The sequence below is a fragment of the Gossypium hirsutum genome, chromosome A06 (assembly GCF_007990345.1).
Source record: "Gossypium hirsutum isolate 1008001.06 chromosome A06, Gossypium_hirsutum_v2.1, whole genome shotgun sequence".
NCBI lineage: Eukaryota > Viridiplantae > Streptophyta > Magnoliopsida > Malvales > Malvaceae > Gossypium > Gossypium hirsutum.
In genome coordinates, this window is record NC_053429.1 from 106,429,417 (window position 1) to 106,447,570 (window position 18,154).

The following is an 18,154-nucleotide window of genomic DNA, read 5'->3' on the forward strand; positions in this document are numbered from 1 at the left end:
CAAGTCATGAGTTGGTGAAGAAGTATTATAAAGTGGATTGTCACTAAGCATTAAAAAAGTCTGATCGAATAACTCTAAAAGAGTTTTTGTCTTTTATCTAGTGCCATAGGGATAAGCAAGGACATTGACATTTGGTTATGAAGCTGAACAAGCTACAAGATTAGCTTGAGCAAGCTTGCGTATAACACCCCTAAGCAAGGACATTAACGTTTGGCCAGGCAATTATTTGCGTAGGTTGACCCATTTGGAAAAACCAAATATTTCTATTATATTAGTATATTTGAGTGAATTACGAACTTTTTATCAGAAATACTGGTGGGTTAAATACTGAAGATATGTTAACAAAAGTTGTAATTAAATCTCTCATGAAATTGAACTTTGAATTCATAATCGTCCAATTGATGAATGGAAGTTTTGCTCGTGAAATCTGGGGTGGCTGAAATATTTGAGTTAGTTATATTAATAATCTGAATAACATTGCTAAATGGTTGAGGGTTATATATGGATCAAGTTCTTTTGGTAATTGTTGCGTATTGCAATTATTAAAATGGATCAATTTGAATTATTTTTGAATATTTGGTATACTTACTACTTTCTATCTGTTTTTGTAGATTTTTGGAACTTAGAACGTGTCGATCGAATCAGCAAGGAAGCTCACACCTATCATCATTTTATTCGGTAGAACTTTTGTAGTTATTGTGGGTAATTGTGGCATGTATATAGGTCTATTTTTTGTTAATTTATTTACAGATTATGGTATCTAGTTTATGTTTATAAATGGAAGTTCTATAGTTGTAAAAACAAGTTTAGTCCTTGGTTGTGAATGAATGACTCAATCAATATATACACTTATATGTTTGGTGTACATGTAGTTCATTATGGATGGGTATGATTTGAGGTGCCTAAAATGACATGTTGGTTAGGAGTCTTAGGTTGTTTGTTTTGGTATGACTTAGGATATTTTAAGAGTGTTTTATTAATAAAATGGTATGTGTGATTTATTACGTTAGGTGCATGTTTCACACAATCTGGTCTATGTCACACGGCCTGGCCACATGACTGTATAATCTCTATTTCTCAATTTTTCAACTTTTTCTCAAACTTTCTAATTTGTTTTAAATTAGTCCCAGATTGTTTCCAAAATGATTTTTTTTCTAAGTTTTGTAGACATGATTTAAGGTTCAAACTATGTTTGGTTGTTATGATTATATATAGTTATTAGAATTTATAAGTAAGTTTAATTGATATTTTTTTGTGGTTCACTGTTACGATTCGTATGTTAACATTTCACAACTTTTATCTGACGATGAAGATGGGTTAAGGGTGTTACATTGAACATGGTTTAACCAGTTCTAGGATAAAACATATTATGTATTGAATCTAGAAATACATGCTAGAATAACCATAGTTTTTGTGTGAAGCTTTTGATTCGATCTAACTATGTTTTCTTTTATAGATTTTCGATGTCAAACGAATCTAATTGTGTCGAAAATGATGAGGTTAAAAGTAATGCTCCTATTTTTGATTAAGGAGCAAGTCGAAGCATATCTTGATCCTTGCTACTAAGAAGTGATAATCGTGTAATTTTTTAAGATTAATGAATGAGTGGTTTGCACAATTTATGCAAACAAATCCTATGGGACCACAACCACCATTACAACCACCCCCATTGCCTCTTCTGACTCCAGTTCATCCTTAAAATTTAAATTAAGTGACCTTACACCGACCAACCATTAATAAAATCTATAAGTGCTATAACATCCCAAATTAGGGCCTAGTCAGAATAGTGGTTTCGAGACCATAAATCTGACGATAAAATAATCATTTTATGATCATTATAAGGTCTAGGATATGAGAATAAGCATGTGTTAAAGTTTCAAGAAGAAATTCTAGGTGTAAGGTGTCCAATTGGAAATTAGAGACCAATTTGAATAAGTAACAAAACTTGGGTTCTAGAAGCAATTTGATTGAAATTGCTTTGGAATATTAATTAGAGGAACCTAAAGAGTAATTTACCCAATTTCTAAGTTTTTGTACAAAAATGGGCATGCATGGAAAATTATGAAAGTTTAGCAAGGAAGGGCATTTTGGTCATTTGGTTAACTAAAAAATAAAAAAGGGAAAAATAAGTCAAAATCATGTCATTCATCTTTTCCATGCTATCGAAATTTGCATGCTTTCCATAGCTAGGGTTTTCAACATTTCAAGCTCAATAGTAAGTGCTCTCTAGCCCCGTTTTTAATGCTCTTCGTATTTTTTAAATCCTCTTAACATGCTCTTTCTATTTCTACCCATATCTCATGCTAGGGTTCATGTTTAGAAAATTACTCGTGCATAAGATGTTTGTGCTTTGATGATTTATGAAGGAATATGAGAGTTTAAGGGATGGTAAACAACTTTTACTAAGTGGTTTTTCATAGAAATGGCTTAATGGACTAAATTGTAAAAGTTGTGAAATTGGGTAAAGAAATATAGAATGAAGGAAAAAAATGTGAGCTGCTATAACTGTGAAAAACATTCGGCTAGGCTTAGGTAGCCAAGGAATTACATGCATTTCATTATACGAGACTTAGGACTAAATTGTAAATATTGTGAGAGGTTAGGAGCAAAATGGTCATTTTGGCGGGGGTGAGTTTTTGGCCTAAATCGAAGAATGTGATGTATTAATAATCAAATTTTAATAATATATACCACGAGGAACCAATTTTGGTGGTCGACTGTGGAAAACGAAAGGTTTCAGAATAACTGAGGCACGAATTCGAAACGACTACCAGGTAAGTTCGTATAACCCGAAGTAAACTCTTAATATACTTATAATGCATGTTCTTGAATGTATGAAAATTTAGATATTTATTGCATGATAATCCATGAAATGTGCTAGTGTAAATGAAAAGATGATAAATGTCCCGGTTGAAATAAAAAGGGGAATCTGATGGTTAAATTATGGCTTACATGACTTGAGATCCTACATGAGTTGCAGAGAAGGATTTAGCCTGGACGGGTAATCCGATGATCTCAAAATAGAAAAGACCTAGCCCGGACAGGTGTCTCTTGTATGATCGAACCTCCTGAAGAATATGAGTGCATTAAGGATTTAGCCCAGACGGGTAATCCGATTCAGGACTGAATTTAGCCTGGACTGGCAATTCAGATTTGAGCTCATGAGAGCAATTGTCGTTAAAAGGAATTTAGCCTGGACTGGTAATCCCGACATTGCTCTATGAGTTATTACTATAGGGGATTTTGCCTGGATTGGTAATCCCACCGTAAGATGTAAGGTTTACAGGAGTGCGTACTTGAGATGATCACTTGTATGTCTTAACGGTAATTGAGCTATCCATTGAGATTTTCGAGAAATTCAATGGGACTAACATGAGAAATAGAGATGGAAATATTAAATTGAGGAGCTCATCTATGACTAATGATATGATGCATAGTTATGAGACTAACTTGATGATTGAGTGTGTGAGATAGGGAAATTATTTCATGCTTGTTGGAATCACTGCCTAATATGGTTGTATGCAAATTAACCGGTAAGTTTACTTTCCAGTTATTCGGACTTACTAAGCATATAAATGCTTACCCCCTTCTTTTTCCCTGTCTTACAGAGTCCGTGGACTCGTGAAGATTATATGACGATTGGAGAATCAACACACTATCGACTTGTTCCGTTTTGGTATATAGATACTTTTATTTTGTTTAATGGCATGTATAGGGTTTTTGATTATTTTGTTATATGTGTCATTTGGCTAGCCAATGTAAGGGCTTAAATGGTATACTTATTCTTTTGTATATGGCCATGAGATATGGCTCATATTGATGTAGGTTGTAAACCTACTAATGATGCATGTTTATGTTTAAATGTTTCATGAGATATGATAATGAGGGTTATCATGGATGGATGTATGAAATGGGACCTAATAACTTGAGAGTGGATCTAGCATATATTGGTATATGGTTATAATATGGCCTAAGTGTAAAGCGTAAAATGTGCTATGTTAATCCCTAATACGAAAATGATAATTTAGCATGTACTAAACCGATGAGATGAGGTTAACACGCAATGAGTTATGCCAAGGCTATTTAAGAGTATAATTAGGTCATGTTAGATACCATTAAAGTCTATAGTGTGTATGGTTGTTAGAAGGTGACCAAAGATGTAACATCCCGAAATAGGGCCTAGTCAGAACAGTGGTTTTCGTACCACAAATCCCATATCAAAATATTTATTTTATGATTATTATGAGGTCTAGAATATGAGAATATGCATGTGTTAAAGTTTCATGAAGGAATTCTTTGAGTAAGGTGTCCAATTGGACATTAGGGACCAAATTGAAGAAATTGAAAAAAATGGTTTTTAGAAGCAATTTGTATGAAATTGCTTTAGAATAATAATTAGAAGGTCTTGAGGAGCAATTTGACAATTTCTAAGTTTTTGGACAAAAATTGGCTTGTATGGATGAAATTTTAAAGAAAGGGCTTAAGGGCATTTTGGCCATTTGGCAATTTAATGAAATAAAATGGGTAAAAGAAGGCATAAATCAGCCATTCTTCTTCCTTGTCTAGCCGAAATTCTCAAGTCACCATAGCTAGGATTTTCAACATTTTCAAGCTCAATAGTAAGTGCTCCCAAGCCCCGTTTTTAATGTTCTTCGTATTTTTAAATCTCAATAGCTTACTCTCTCTATTTCTACCCATATTTCATGCTAGGGTTCATGTTTAGAAATTTACCCATGCATGAGTTACTTGTATTTTGATGGTTTATGGAGGAATATGGAAGTTGGATGTCTGGTAAACATCTTTTCCTATGTGATTTTCATGAAAAACCCCTAAAAAGGACCATTTTGCAAAAGGCGTAAAATGTGAGGTAGAAATGTGAAATAATGGAAAAATGTGGACTGCCATAAAGGAAAGAACATTCGGCTAGGCTTGGGTAATATAGAAATTGCATGCATTCCATTATTCGAGCCTAGGGACTAAATCGCAAAAATGTGAAAGGTTAGGGGCAAAACGGTTATTTGGACCGGGGCTAAAATTTAGGCTCAAAAAGTACAATGTGAGGTGTTATTGATTTATTTTTATTGTTATAAACTCCGAGGAACAAATTTCGGAGGCTAATCGAGGAAAACGAAAGGTTTCTGAATAACCGAAACACGATACCGAGACGAGTACCAGGTAAGTTCGAATAACTTAAAGTAAACTCATAGTATGCTTAATTGCATGATTTATGAATGTATGGTAATTGCATTTGATGATGACATGAAAATATATGAAATACATCCTTAATAATGACATGTTGATCAATGTCCCGATTAAGGTTGAAAAGGAAATCTAATGGATAAACCATGGCTTACATGACTTGAGATCCTGCATGTGTCGTAGAAAGGATTTAGCCCGAACGGTTAATCTGTTGATCTCAAATATAAAAAGGATCTAGCCCGGACAGGTGTTCCTTGAGTGATCTAGCCTCCCGAAGAATATGTGTGCATTGTGGATTTAGCCCGGACGGGTAATCCGATTAGGGTCTAAATTTAGCCTGGATTGGTAATTCAGATCCTAGCTCATTAAGGGTGCTTGTCACTATAAGGGATTTAGCTTGGACTGGTAATCCCGACTTCACCTTATGAGTTTACGATACGGGGGATTTAGCCTGGACTGGTTATCCCGCCGTAAGATGTAAGATTCGCGGGAGTGCATATTGAAATGATCATTCTTATGACTTGACGGATAATGGATAATCCATCGAGATTTCCTAGAAACTCAACGGATTAATATGATGTATATAAATGAAATGATAAATGATGAGCTCATCTAAGACAAATTACATGGTGCATTATTATTGTAACTAACTTATTGATTGAATGCATGTGATAGGGAAACTATTTCATTCTTGTTGGTTTATTTGCTTAATATGGTTGTAAGCTAATTAATCGGTAAGTTTACTTTCCAGTTATTCGGGCTTGCTAAGCATGCAAATGCTTACCTCTCTTTTTTCCCTATCTTACAGAGCTCGAGGACTCGTAAAGATTGGAAGACGGTTGGAGAGTCAACATATTATCAACTAGTCTAGCTTTGGTTTATAAGCACTTTTATTTTGTTCAATGGCATGTATAGGGCTCTTGGTTTATTTTGTTACATATTTATTTTGATTAGCCATAATAAAGACATGTAAAGATATACACATCTATTTAGATATGGCCATGGGAATTGGCTCATTTTGAAGTAGGATATGACCTACAAATCTATGCATGTTTATGTTTACATGACATGGTTTGACTATAATTGGCAATGAGTTATAAGAATGAGCCAATCTTAAATGTGTCAATGAGACATGGAAACCCTTAATACAAAGCGGGAATTAACCTAACATGTATAAAGCCGATGATATGAGGTTTACATGCAATTAGGTTTATCAAGGTTATATGTAAGTGTATAATCTGGCCTTATTATGTATTAAGATAACCTATAAGTGTGATTGGTTGATAAAGGGTGACCAAAGGCTTGGAAAATAGCCCTACAAGGTCCAAACGGGTAGACCCACGGGCATGTGTCTAGGCCGTGTGTGACACACGGATCACCCCCATGGGTGTGTGGTATGGTCGTGTGTCCCCTGCACTTAAAATTTTAAGTCAATTTGAAACACAAGCTAGACACACGGGCGTGTCCCAAGCTACACGGACGTGTGTGACCACACGGCCCCACCCACGCGAGCGTGTGACTCACTAAAGTAAGAGAATTTATTAAGTTGCCCAAAGCTTATTGAATGTTCTTGGTTTTTTCCCGAACCACCTCAATGTATGTTTTAGGCCTCGAAGGCCTATATAAGGGATGGTACGCATGTGTTTGAAATGTTTTAATTTTGGGCAAATTTTGGTAACCCAGTTTTGTATGTTGGAGAAGGTTTAAGTCCAGTAACACCTCGAACCCTATCTCGGCATTGGATATAGGTGAGGGGTTTTATATTTAGTGGTATCAGAGCTACAGTTTAGTCAGTTTTAGGACTACAGTAGAACATATTGAGTATCACTATACATGCCATTATTTGAACATTGATAGTGTGACATCTCTTAACTGTTTAAATTGTTTTTGAATATAGTAAATATCTTCCAATCAAGCTCAAGATGAGTCCGAGGGAGCCGAGAGCCATGCTCCAGCTTCTATACAACAAGCTATTTCTAGTAGCAGTAGAAGGCTTACGTTTGAAGGTCGGGAAGAGGCCAGAGCCACCTTCTTTGACATGATGGATGAATGGTTTTGGGATTATTTAAGGAATCGTCCCAACATACCACGACCTCCCCCGCCCCCTAACCAACCTGATGAGGTTTTGCCACGAGGTATGGCACCTATAAGAATTGGTAAGGCCCCTGTAGATAAGCTTAGAAAGTATGGGGCTGAGGAATTTAGAGCTAAAATCGACAATGATGCTGAAAAAGCCGAGTTCTAGCTCGAGAATACTACTCAGGTATTAGATGAATTATTGTGCACACCTGAGGAGTGCTTAAAGTGTGCCGTGTCTTTTCTGAAGGATACTGCATACCACTAGTGGAAGATTGTATCTTCCATGGTGCCAAAGGAAAACATCACTTGGGAATTTATCCAAGCAGAGTTTAAGAAGAAATACATCAGTCAAAGGTTCTTAGACTCGAAACGAAAGAAGTTCCTGGAACTTAAGCAAGAAAATAATACTGTAATAGAATACGAAAGCGAGTTTGTAAGGCTAAGTCAGTATGCCACTGAATGGGTTCAAACTGAGTCAGAAATGTGCAAATGTTTTGAGGAAGGTTTGAATGAGGAAATTAAGCTATTAATTGGGATTCTTGAGATACGGGGTTCACCTCATTAGCAGATCGGGCCAAGAAGGTCGATGAGCTCAATAATGAAAGAAAGTAAGCAAAGAGAGAGGCTTGAGTTTCAGGCAAGAGATTTAGTGGTAAGATGATCTTGTTTCCTACAAAGAAATCAAGGATCCAACGTTAACACTCCACTTTATCGGTAGGATATTCGGGTAGAACGAGAGGCTCCAAACGATGTAATCAGAAGTCTTCCTCCCCAATGGTGACTAGTGTGGGGAGCGTAGATGACCAAAAGCCAAAGTGTAAAAGCTACAACAAATTTCACTCTCGAGAGTGCCGAATGAAGAGTGGTGCATGTTTCAGATGTGGTTTTCTTGGCCACTTCCTCAGGGACTGCCTAGAGTGGAGTGAAAAAGAAGTGGAAGTAGCCCCGAAGTCGAGTGCTCCCATTGCACGAGGTAGATCTCTTAGATATCCTGAAAGTGCTAGTGGCAATCAAGCTGCGGCTAAAGACACTGTAGAATTAGAGGCTTGAGCCCCGACAAGAACATATGTAATACGTGCTCGAGAGGAAGCCTCTGCTCCTGATGTTATTATGGGTACTTTTTCTCTTTTTAATACATGTGTTGTTGCCTTAATTGATCCGAGGTCGATGCATTAATACATTTGCATGAGATTGGTGTCTAGTATGAACATACCCATTGAACCTATGGAATTTATTATTAGAGTGTCGAACACATTAGGCAAATCAGTCCTGATTGATAAAGTCTGTAAGAATTGTCATTTGACGATTCATGGTCAATGCTTTCCAGCTAACCTTATGTTGTTACCATTTGATGAGTTTGATGTAATACTTGGTATGGATTGGTTAACCCTGCATGATGTAGTTTTCAACTGTGGTAGCAAGTATATTGAATTAAAATGCCCATATAGTGAGATTTTGCAGGTTGATGCAAGAGAATTGGGTACGCCACCGGTTGTAGTCACAGCGATGGTTGCTCAGAGACATATGAGAAAAGGGTAGGAAGCCTACCTTGCTTTTGTATTGAACACTAAGGAAACAGAGTTGAAGATTGAGTCTGTGCCAATAGTATGTGAATATCCAGACGTGTTCCCAGAAGAATTACCTGGATTACCTCCTGAAAGAGAGATAGAGTTTGGTATTGAATTGATGCCAAGAACAGCTCCCATTTCTATTGCTCTGTACAAGATAGCGCCAACCGAGCTGAAAGAGTTAAAAGCACAATTGCAAGAGCTGACGGATAAAGGTTTTGCAAGGCCAAGCTTTTCACCTTAGGGTGCTCCCGTATTGTTTGTAAAGAAAAAAGATGGTTCATTGAGGCTATGTATAGATTATCGGTAGTTGAACAAGGTAACTATCAAGAATAAGTATTCTTTGCCAAGGATCGATGACTTGTTTGACAAGTTGGGAGGAGCCACTATGTTCTTTAGAATTGACTTGAGGTACGGCTACTATCAATTACGAGTTAAGGAATTGGCTACTATGAATTTCTTGTCATGCCATTTGGGTTAACAAATGCACCGGCTGTATTCATGAACCTAATGAATAGAATCTTTCGACCATACTTGGATAAGTTCGTCGTTGTGTTCATTGAAGACATTTTGATTTATTCCAAAGATGAGACAGAGCATACGAAGCATTTGAGAACTATGTTGCAGACCTTACGGGAAAAATAACTGTCTGCTAAGTTTAGTAAGAGTGAGTTTTGGCTCCAAGAAGTTGGGTTTTTGGGTCATATTGTTTTAGGTGAAGGCATCCGAGTTGATCCAAGTAAGATCTCTGCCATTATTGAATAGAAACCGCCTAAAAATGTAACCGAGGTTAGAAGCTTTTTGGGTTTAGCCGGTTCCTACCGAAGATTTGTGAAAGGATTCTCCATGATAGCGAATCCAATGACAAGGTTGCTACAGAAAGACGTTAAGTTTGAATGGACAGAAAAGTGTCAATAGAGTTTCAAGAGATTAAAGACATTACTGACTGAAGCTCCTGTTTTAGTGTTACCTGAGCCGGGAAAAGAGTTTGTGGCCTACAGTGATGCATCCTTAAACGGATTGGGTTGTGTACTTATGCAAGATGGCAAGGTGTTAGCTTATGCTTCACGGTAGTTGAAGCCATACGAGAAGAACTATCCGACGCATGATCTAGAGCTTGCCGCCATTGTTTTTGCCTTGAAACTTTGGAGGCATTATTTATATGGTGAGAATTGTTGTATATTTACTGACCACAAGAGTTTGAAGTATTTGATGACTCAAAAAGAATTGAATCTGAGACAGCAGAGATGGTTAGAATTAATTAAAGATTATGAGCCGATCATTGACTATCACTTGGGAAAGGCGAATGTAGTCACCGATGCGTTAAGTAGAAAATCCTTGTTTGCACTAAGAGCCATGGACGCTTGATTGACGTTGCTTGATGATGGTTCAATTTCGGTAGAGCTAGAAGCTAGGCCGACATTTCTGCAGGAAATTTATGATGCTCAAACTAATGACAGCGACTTACAAGCTAAAAGAATTCAATATGAGTCGGGCATTAAATCAGATTTTTGGATCGGTCCTGATTTTGTGTACCCAAAGATGATGAGCTTATTCAAAAAATCTTGCAAGAAGCACATGATAGCCATTTGTCTATTCATCCAAGAAGTACCAAGATGTACAATGATTTGAAGAAAATGTATTGGTGGAACGGCATGAAAAGAAACATTTCTGAATTTGTATTGAAATGCTTGATATGTCAGCAAGTCAAAGCTGAACATCAAGTACCTTCAGGTTTGTTACAGCCTGTGATGGTCCCCGAATGGAAGTGGGACAAAGTTACTGTGGATTTCGTGATAGGTTTTCCATTGACCCCGAAAAAGAAAGATGTTATATGGGTTGTGGTGGATAAGTTGACAAATTCGGCTCATTTCATTCCGGTAAGAATAGATTACTCTCTTGATAGATTGGCCGACTTGTATATATCTAAAATTGTGAGATTACATGGAGTACCGCTATCGATTATTTTAGACAGAGACCCGAGATTCACTTCGAGATTTTGGAAGAAGTTACAAGAAGCCTTGGGTACAAAGTTAAGCTTTAGTACAGCTTTTCACCCGTAGACCGATGGTCAATCTGAGCGGACGATTCAGATCCTTGAGGATATGTAGCGATGTTGCATCCTCGAATTTTAGGGTAGCTAGGAAAAATATTTACCATTGGTAGAATTTGCCTACAACAATAGTTTTCAAATGAGTTTGAAGATGGCACCTTATGAGGCCTTGTATGGAAGAAAGTACCGAACTCCATTGTATTGGACAAAACTCAAGGAAAGTCAGATTCACGGGGTTGAACTGATCAAACAAATTGAAGAAAAATTTAAAGTGTTACGAGACTGTTTAAAAGCGGTATCAGATAGGCAAAGTCATATGCTGATTTGAAAAGAAAAGAGATTGAGTTCCAAGTTGGAGATCGAGTATTCTTGAAAGTAACTCCGTGGAAAAAAGTATTGAGATTTGGCCAGAAAGGCAAACTGAGTCCGCGATTTATATGACCATACGAGATCACTAAAAGAGTTGGACCATTAGCCTATCGATTGGCATTGCCACCCTAATTGGAAAAGATTCACGACGTGTTTCATGTATCCATGTTAAGGCTATATCGATCAGACCCCTTTCATGTGATTTCACTGGTAGAGATTGAGATTAGACCGGATATGACTTATGGCGAGGAACCGATCAAGATCTTAGCTCGCGAGATTAAACAGTTGAGAAATAAAGATATGGCTTTGGTAAAGATTTTATGGCATCGACACGGTGTAGAAGAAGCAACATGGGAACAGGAAGAAACCATGAGAAGCCAATATCCACACCTGTTTACTAGTAAGACTTTCGAGGATGAAAGTCCCTAAGGGGAGAGAAATGTAACATCCCGAAATAGGGCCTAGTCAGAACAATGGTTTTGAGACCACAAATCCTACATCAAAATATTTATTTTATGATTATTATGAGTTTTAGAATATGACAATATATATGTGTTAAAGTTTCATGAAGGAATTCTTTGAGTGAGGTGTCCAATTCGACATTAGGGACCAAATTAAATAAATTCCAAAACTTGGGCTTTAGAAGCAATTTGTATGAAATTGCTTTAGAATATTAATTAGAAGGTCTTGAGGAGCAATTTTCCCAATTTCTAAGTTTTTGGACAAAAATGGGCTTGTATGGATGAAATTTTAAAGAAAGGGCTTAAGGGCATTTTGGTCATTTGGAAATTTAATGAAATAAAATGGGTAAAAGAAGGAAAAAAATCAACCATTCTTCTTCCTTGTCCAGCCGAAATTCTCAAGTCACCATAGCTAGGGTTTTCAACATTTTCAAGCTCAATAGTAAGTGCTCCCAAGCCCCGTTTTTAATGTTCTTCGTATTTTTGAAATCCCAGTAGCTTACTCTCTCTATTTCTACCCATATTTCATGCTAGGATTCATGTTTAGAAATTTACCCATGCATGAGTTACTTGTATTTTGATGGTTTATGGAGGAATATGGAAGTTGGATGTGTGTTAAACATCTTTTCCTAGGTGATTTTCATGAAAAACCCCTAAAAAGCACCTTTTGCAAAAGGTGTAAAATGTGAGGTAGAAATGTGAAATAATGGAAAAATATGGGCTTCCATAAGAGGAAAGAACATTCAGCTAGGCTTGGGTAATGTAGAAATTGCATGCATTCCATTATACGAGCCTAGGGACTAAATCGTAAAAAATGTGAAATGTTAGGGGCAAAACGGTTATTTGGACCAGGGCTGAAATTTAGGCTCAAAAAGTACAATGTGAGGTGTTAATGATTTATTTTTATTGTTATAGACCCCGGGGAACAAATTTCATAGACTGATCGAGGAAAACGAAAGGTTTCAGAATAACCGAAACACGATACCGAGACGAGTACCAGGTAAGTTCAAATAACTTAAAGCAAACTCATAGTATGCTTAATTGAATGATTTATGAATGTATGGTAATTGTATTTGATGATGGCATGAAAATCTGTGAAATACATCCTTAATAATGACATGTTGATAAATGTCCCGGTTGAGGTTGAAAAGGAAATCTGATGGATAACCATGGCTTACATGACTTGAGACCCTACATGTGTCGTAGAAAAGATTTAGCCCAGACGGGTAATCCATTGATCTCAAATATAAAAAGGATCTAGCCCAGATGGGTGTTTCTTGAGGGATCGAGCCTCCCGAAGAATATGTGTGCATTGTGGATTTAGCCCGGACGGGTAATCTAATTAGGGTCTGAATTTAGGCTGGACTGGTAATTTAGATCCAAGCTTATTAAGGGTGTTTGTCGCTATAAGGGATTTAGCCTGGACTGGTCATCCTGACTTCACTTTATGAGTTTACGATGCGGGGGATTTAGCCTGGACTGGTAATCTCGCCGTAAGATGTGAGATTCGTGGGAGTGCATACTGAAATGATCATTCTTATGTCTTGACGGATAATGGATAATCCATCAAGATTTCCTAGAAACTCAATGAAACTAATATGATATATATAAATAAAATGATGAATGATGAGCTCATCTAAGACAAATTACATGGTGCATTATTATTGTTACTAACTTGTTGATTGAATGCATGTGATAGGGAAACTATTTCATTCTTGTTGGTTTATTTGCTTAATATGGTTGTATGCTAATTAATAGGTAAGTTTACTTTCCAGTTATTTGGGCTTGCTAAGTATGTAAGTGCTTACCCCTCTCTTTTCCCTGTCTTACAGAGCTCGAGGACTTGTAAAGATTGGAAGACGGTTGGAGAGTCAACATACTATCAACTAGTCCAGCTTTGGTATATAGGCACTTTTATTTTGTTCAATGGCATGTATAGGGCTCTTGGTTTATTTTGTTACATATTGCATTTGATTAGCCATAATGAAGACATGTAAAGATATACACATCTATTTGTATATGGCTATGGGAATTGGCTCATTTTGAAATAGGTTATGACCTACAAATCTATGCATGTTTACGTTTACATGGGATGGTTTGACTATAATTGGCAATGAGTTATAAGAATGAGCCAATCTTAAATGTGTCAATGAGACATGGAAACCCTTAATACGAAGAAGGAATTAACCTAGCATGTATAAAATTGATGATATGAGGTTTACATGCAATGAGGTTTATCAAGGTTATATGTAAGTGTATAATCTGCCTTATTATGTATTAAGATAGCCTATAAGTGTGATTGGTTGATAGAGGGTGACCAAAGGCTTGGAAAATAGCTCTACAAGGTCCACACGGGTAGACACATGGACGGGTGGCTAGGCCGTGTGTGACACACGGATCACTCCATGGGCGTGTGGTATGGCCGTTTGTCCCCTGCACCTATAATTTTAAGTTAGTTTTGAGCACGAGCTAGGCACATGGGTGTGTGTCTTGGCCGTGTGCCCCTAAATCCATGCTAACGTCATGAACAGTGAGTTACACGGGTTGAGGACACGGGCGTGTGTGAGCACACGACCCTACCCACACGGGCATGTGACTCACTAAAAAAGAGAATTTATTAAGTTGCCCAAAGCTTATTGAATGTTCTTGGTTTTGTCCCGAACCGCCCCGATGTATGTTTTAGGCCTCAAAGGCCTATATAAGGGAAGGTACGCATGTGTTTGAAAAGTTTTAATTTTGGGCAAAAATTGGTGACCCAGTTTTGTATGTTTTTGTAGGTTAAGTCCGGTAATGCCTTGAACCCTATCCCAGCAATGGATATGGGTGAGCGGTGTTACAAAAGGATTGGAAAATAGCCCTAAAAAGGTCCATACGGGTAGACACAGGGACATGTGTCTAGGTCGTGAGTGACACACGGTCAGCCCTTATGGGCGTGTTGCCTGGCCGTGTGTCCCCTGTACCTTAAATTTTAGGTCAGTTTGTATGGTAGTAAACATACAGGTAGAGACATGGCCGTGTGTCTCAACCGTGCAGAGGACACAGCCTAACACACGTGCATGTGCCTTGGCCGTGTGCCTCAAAATGAATGATGACATCATAAACAGAATGTCTGAGTTTTTAGACACGGGCGTGTCTAGGCCGTATGAGGGACATGGGCCAGAGACATAGGCGTGTGTTCAGCCATGTGAAAACCCCTGTAGGTTTGAAATGAAAAATAAATTCCAATAATTCAACACAGGTAAGAGACACGGGCGTGTTCCCAAGCACATGGGCGTGTGCATTGCCTCCACACGGGCATGTGAGGCTTAACCCTAGGAATTTTTACAAAATTTTCTTAAGTTCTCAGTTTTGTCTCGGATCACTTTTAATGTATGATTTGGACTTCGTAGGTCCATAATAGGGACAATAAGATTTTGTTTGATCAATTTTAAATTGAAATGAAATTTTATAGCCCGTATTTTTCGTAAGTGTCCCGTTTGTGTATGGTAATGCCTCATACCTTGTCCCGATCTCGGGTACGGGTAAGGGGTGTTATATTTAGTGGTATCAGAGCTACGATTTAGTCAATTCTTTGACTAACATAGCATGTCTCGGGTCTAGCTATACATGCCATTATATAAGTTATGATAGTGTGGCATCTCCTAACCTATTTAATTGTATTTGAATATAGTAAATATCTTCCAATCAAACCCGGAATTAGTCCGAGGGAGTCGAGAGCTATGTTCCAACTTCTGTACAGTAAGCTTTTTCTAGTAGCAGTAGAAGGCCTATGTCTGAAGGCCGGGAAGAGGTGAGAGCAACCTTTTTCGATATGATAGATGAGTGGTTCGGGGAATACTTGAGAAACTGCCCTGAAATACCACATCCACCTCCACCTGCTAACCGAATTAATGAAGTACCAAGGGTTGTTGAACTAGCGAGAATTGGTAAGGCCCCAGTAGATAAACTTAGGAAATATGGGCTGAAGAGTTTAGGGCTAAGGTCGAGGATGATGCGGTATGACCTGAATTCTGTCTCAAAAACACTGTACGAGTTTTGGATGAATTGTCATGTACGCCTAAGAAATGCTTGAAGTGTGTTGTATCTCTTCTGAAAGATACTGCATACCACTGGTGGAGGACGGTATCCTCTATGGTACCGAAGGAAGACATTACATGGGAGTTCTTCCAAGCTAAGTTTAAAAAGAAATACATCAGTCAAAAGTTTTTAGACTCGAAGAGGAAGGAGTTCTTGGAACTCAAACAAGGAAATAAGACCATATTAGAATATAAAAGAGAATTCGTAAGCCTAAGTCAGTATGCAACAGAATCCAATCATAGGTAGAAATGTGTAAGCGCTTCAAGGAAGGCCTAAATGAGGAAATTAAGTTGCTAATTGGGATCCTGGAAATACGAGAATTTGCCGCATTAGTTGATCAAGCCAAGAAGTTCGAAGAACTAAATAATGAAAGAATGCAAGCCAAGATAAAAGCTCGAGTTTCGAGTAAGAGGTCTAGCGACAGAGCACACTCCTTCCCCACAAAGAAATCGAGAAGTCATCAAGAACGTTCCACTTCATCAGTCAGATATTCGGGTAGAGCAAGAAGCTCCAAATGACATAACCCGAAGTCTTCTTCCCCTATGGTAACTAGTGTGGGATGCATTGATGATCAAACGCCAAAGTATAAAAGCTGCGACAAATTTCACTTCGGAGAGTGCCAAATGAAGAGTGGAGTATGTTTTAGATGTGGGTCTCTTGACCACTTTCTCAGAGATTCCAGAAGCGAGCTAATAAAGAGGTTGAATTAGCCCCGTAGTCGAATGCTCTTATTTCTCGAGGTAAACCCCCGAGACATCTTGGACTGCAAGTGGCAGTCGAAATGTTGCTAAGGATGCTACTGTAAAATCAGAGGCTCGAGCCTCAGTAATAACTTATGCAATACGTGCTCGAGAGGAAGCCCCCACTCCCGATGTCATCACGGGAACATTTTCTATCTATGATACTCGTGCCATTGCCTTAATTGATCCAGGGTCAACCCATTCGTACATTTGCATGAATTTGGTGTCTAGCATGGATATGTTTGTAGAACCTACGAAATTTGTGATTAAGGTGTCAAACCCTTTAGGCAAGTCAGTCCTAGTTGATAAAGTTTGTAAGAATTGTCCTTTGACGATTCAAGGTCATAGTTTTTCGGCTAACCTTTTGTTATTTCCATTTGATGAGTTTGATGTAATACTTGGCATGGACTGGTTGGCTGTGCATATGTGATTGCAAATTGTGGTTGCAAGTATATCGAATTGAAATGTTCAAATGGTGAGATTCTCCGAATTGATTCAAATGAGTTGGATATTTCGCCGATTGTGATTACCTAAATGATGGCTCAAAGGTATATGAGAAAAAGATATGAAGCCTACCTTGCTTTCGTGTTGAATATTAGAGAATCTGAGTTGAAGTTGGAATCGGTACCGATAGTATGCGAGTATCCGAATGTGTTTCTAGAAGAGCTACCCAGATTACCTCCTGTTAGAGAAGTAGAGTTTGGTATTGAGCTGGTACCTGGGACAGCTCCTATCTCTATTGCTCCGTATAGGATGGCGCCAATTGAATTGAAAGAGTTAAAAGCACAGTTGCAAGAACTGTTGGATAAAAGTTTTCCAAGACCTAGCTCTTCGCCTTAGGGTGCTCCAGTATTATTTGTAAAGAAGAAAGAAGGTTCGATGAGGCTATGTATAGACTACCGACAATTTAACAAGGTAACTATCAATAACAAGTACCCGTTGCTGAAGATTGATGATCTGTTTGATCAATTGAAAAGAGCATCTGTATTTTCAAAAATAGATTTGAGATCCGGTTACTACCAGTTGTGAGTTAAAGATTCGGATGTGGCTAAGACTGTTTTCAGGAAGAGGTATGGTCATTTCAAGTTCCTGGTCATGGCTTTTGATTTAACGAACGCCCCAGTTGCATTTATTGATTAATGAATCGTGTTTTCCGACCATACTTGGACAAGTTTGTTGTGGTATTCATTGACAATATTTTGATCTATTCCTGTAATAAGTCCGAGCATGCTGAATAACTGAGGACTATTTTATAGACATTGCGAGACAAGAAATTGTATGTTAAGTTTAGCAAAAATGGGTTTTGGCTTTGAGAGGTAGGATTTTTGGGTCACATTGTTTTGGGTGATGGCATCTGATTTGATCTGAATAAGATATTTGCTATTGTCGAGTGGAAGCCGCCGAAGAACGTAATTGAGGTTAGAAGCTTTTTGGGCTTGTTCGGCTACTAACGAAGCTTTTTAAAAGGATTTTCATTGATTGCCACTCCTTTAATGAGGTTGCTGTAAAAAGACGTTAAGTTTGAATGGTCAGAGAAGTGTCAACAAAGTTTTGAGAGATTGAAGACATTGCTGGCCAAAGCTCTAGTACTAGTACAATCTAAGTTGG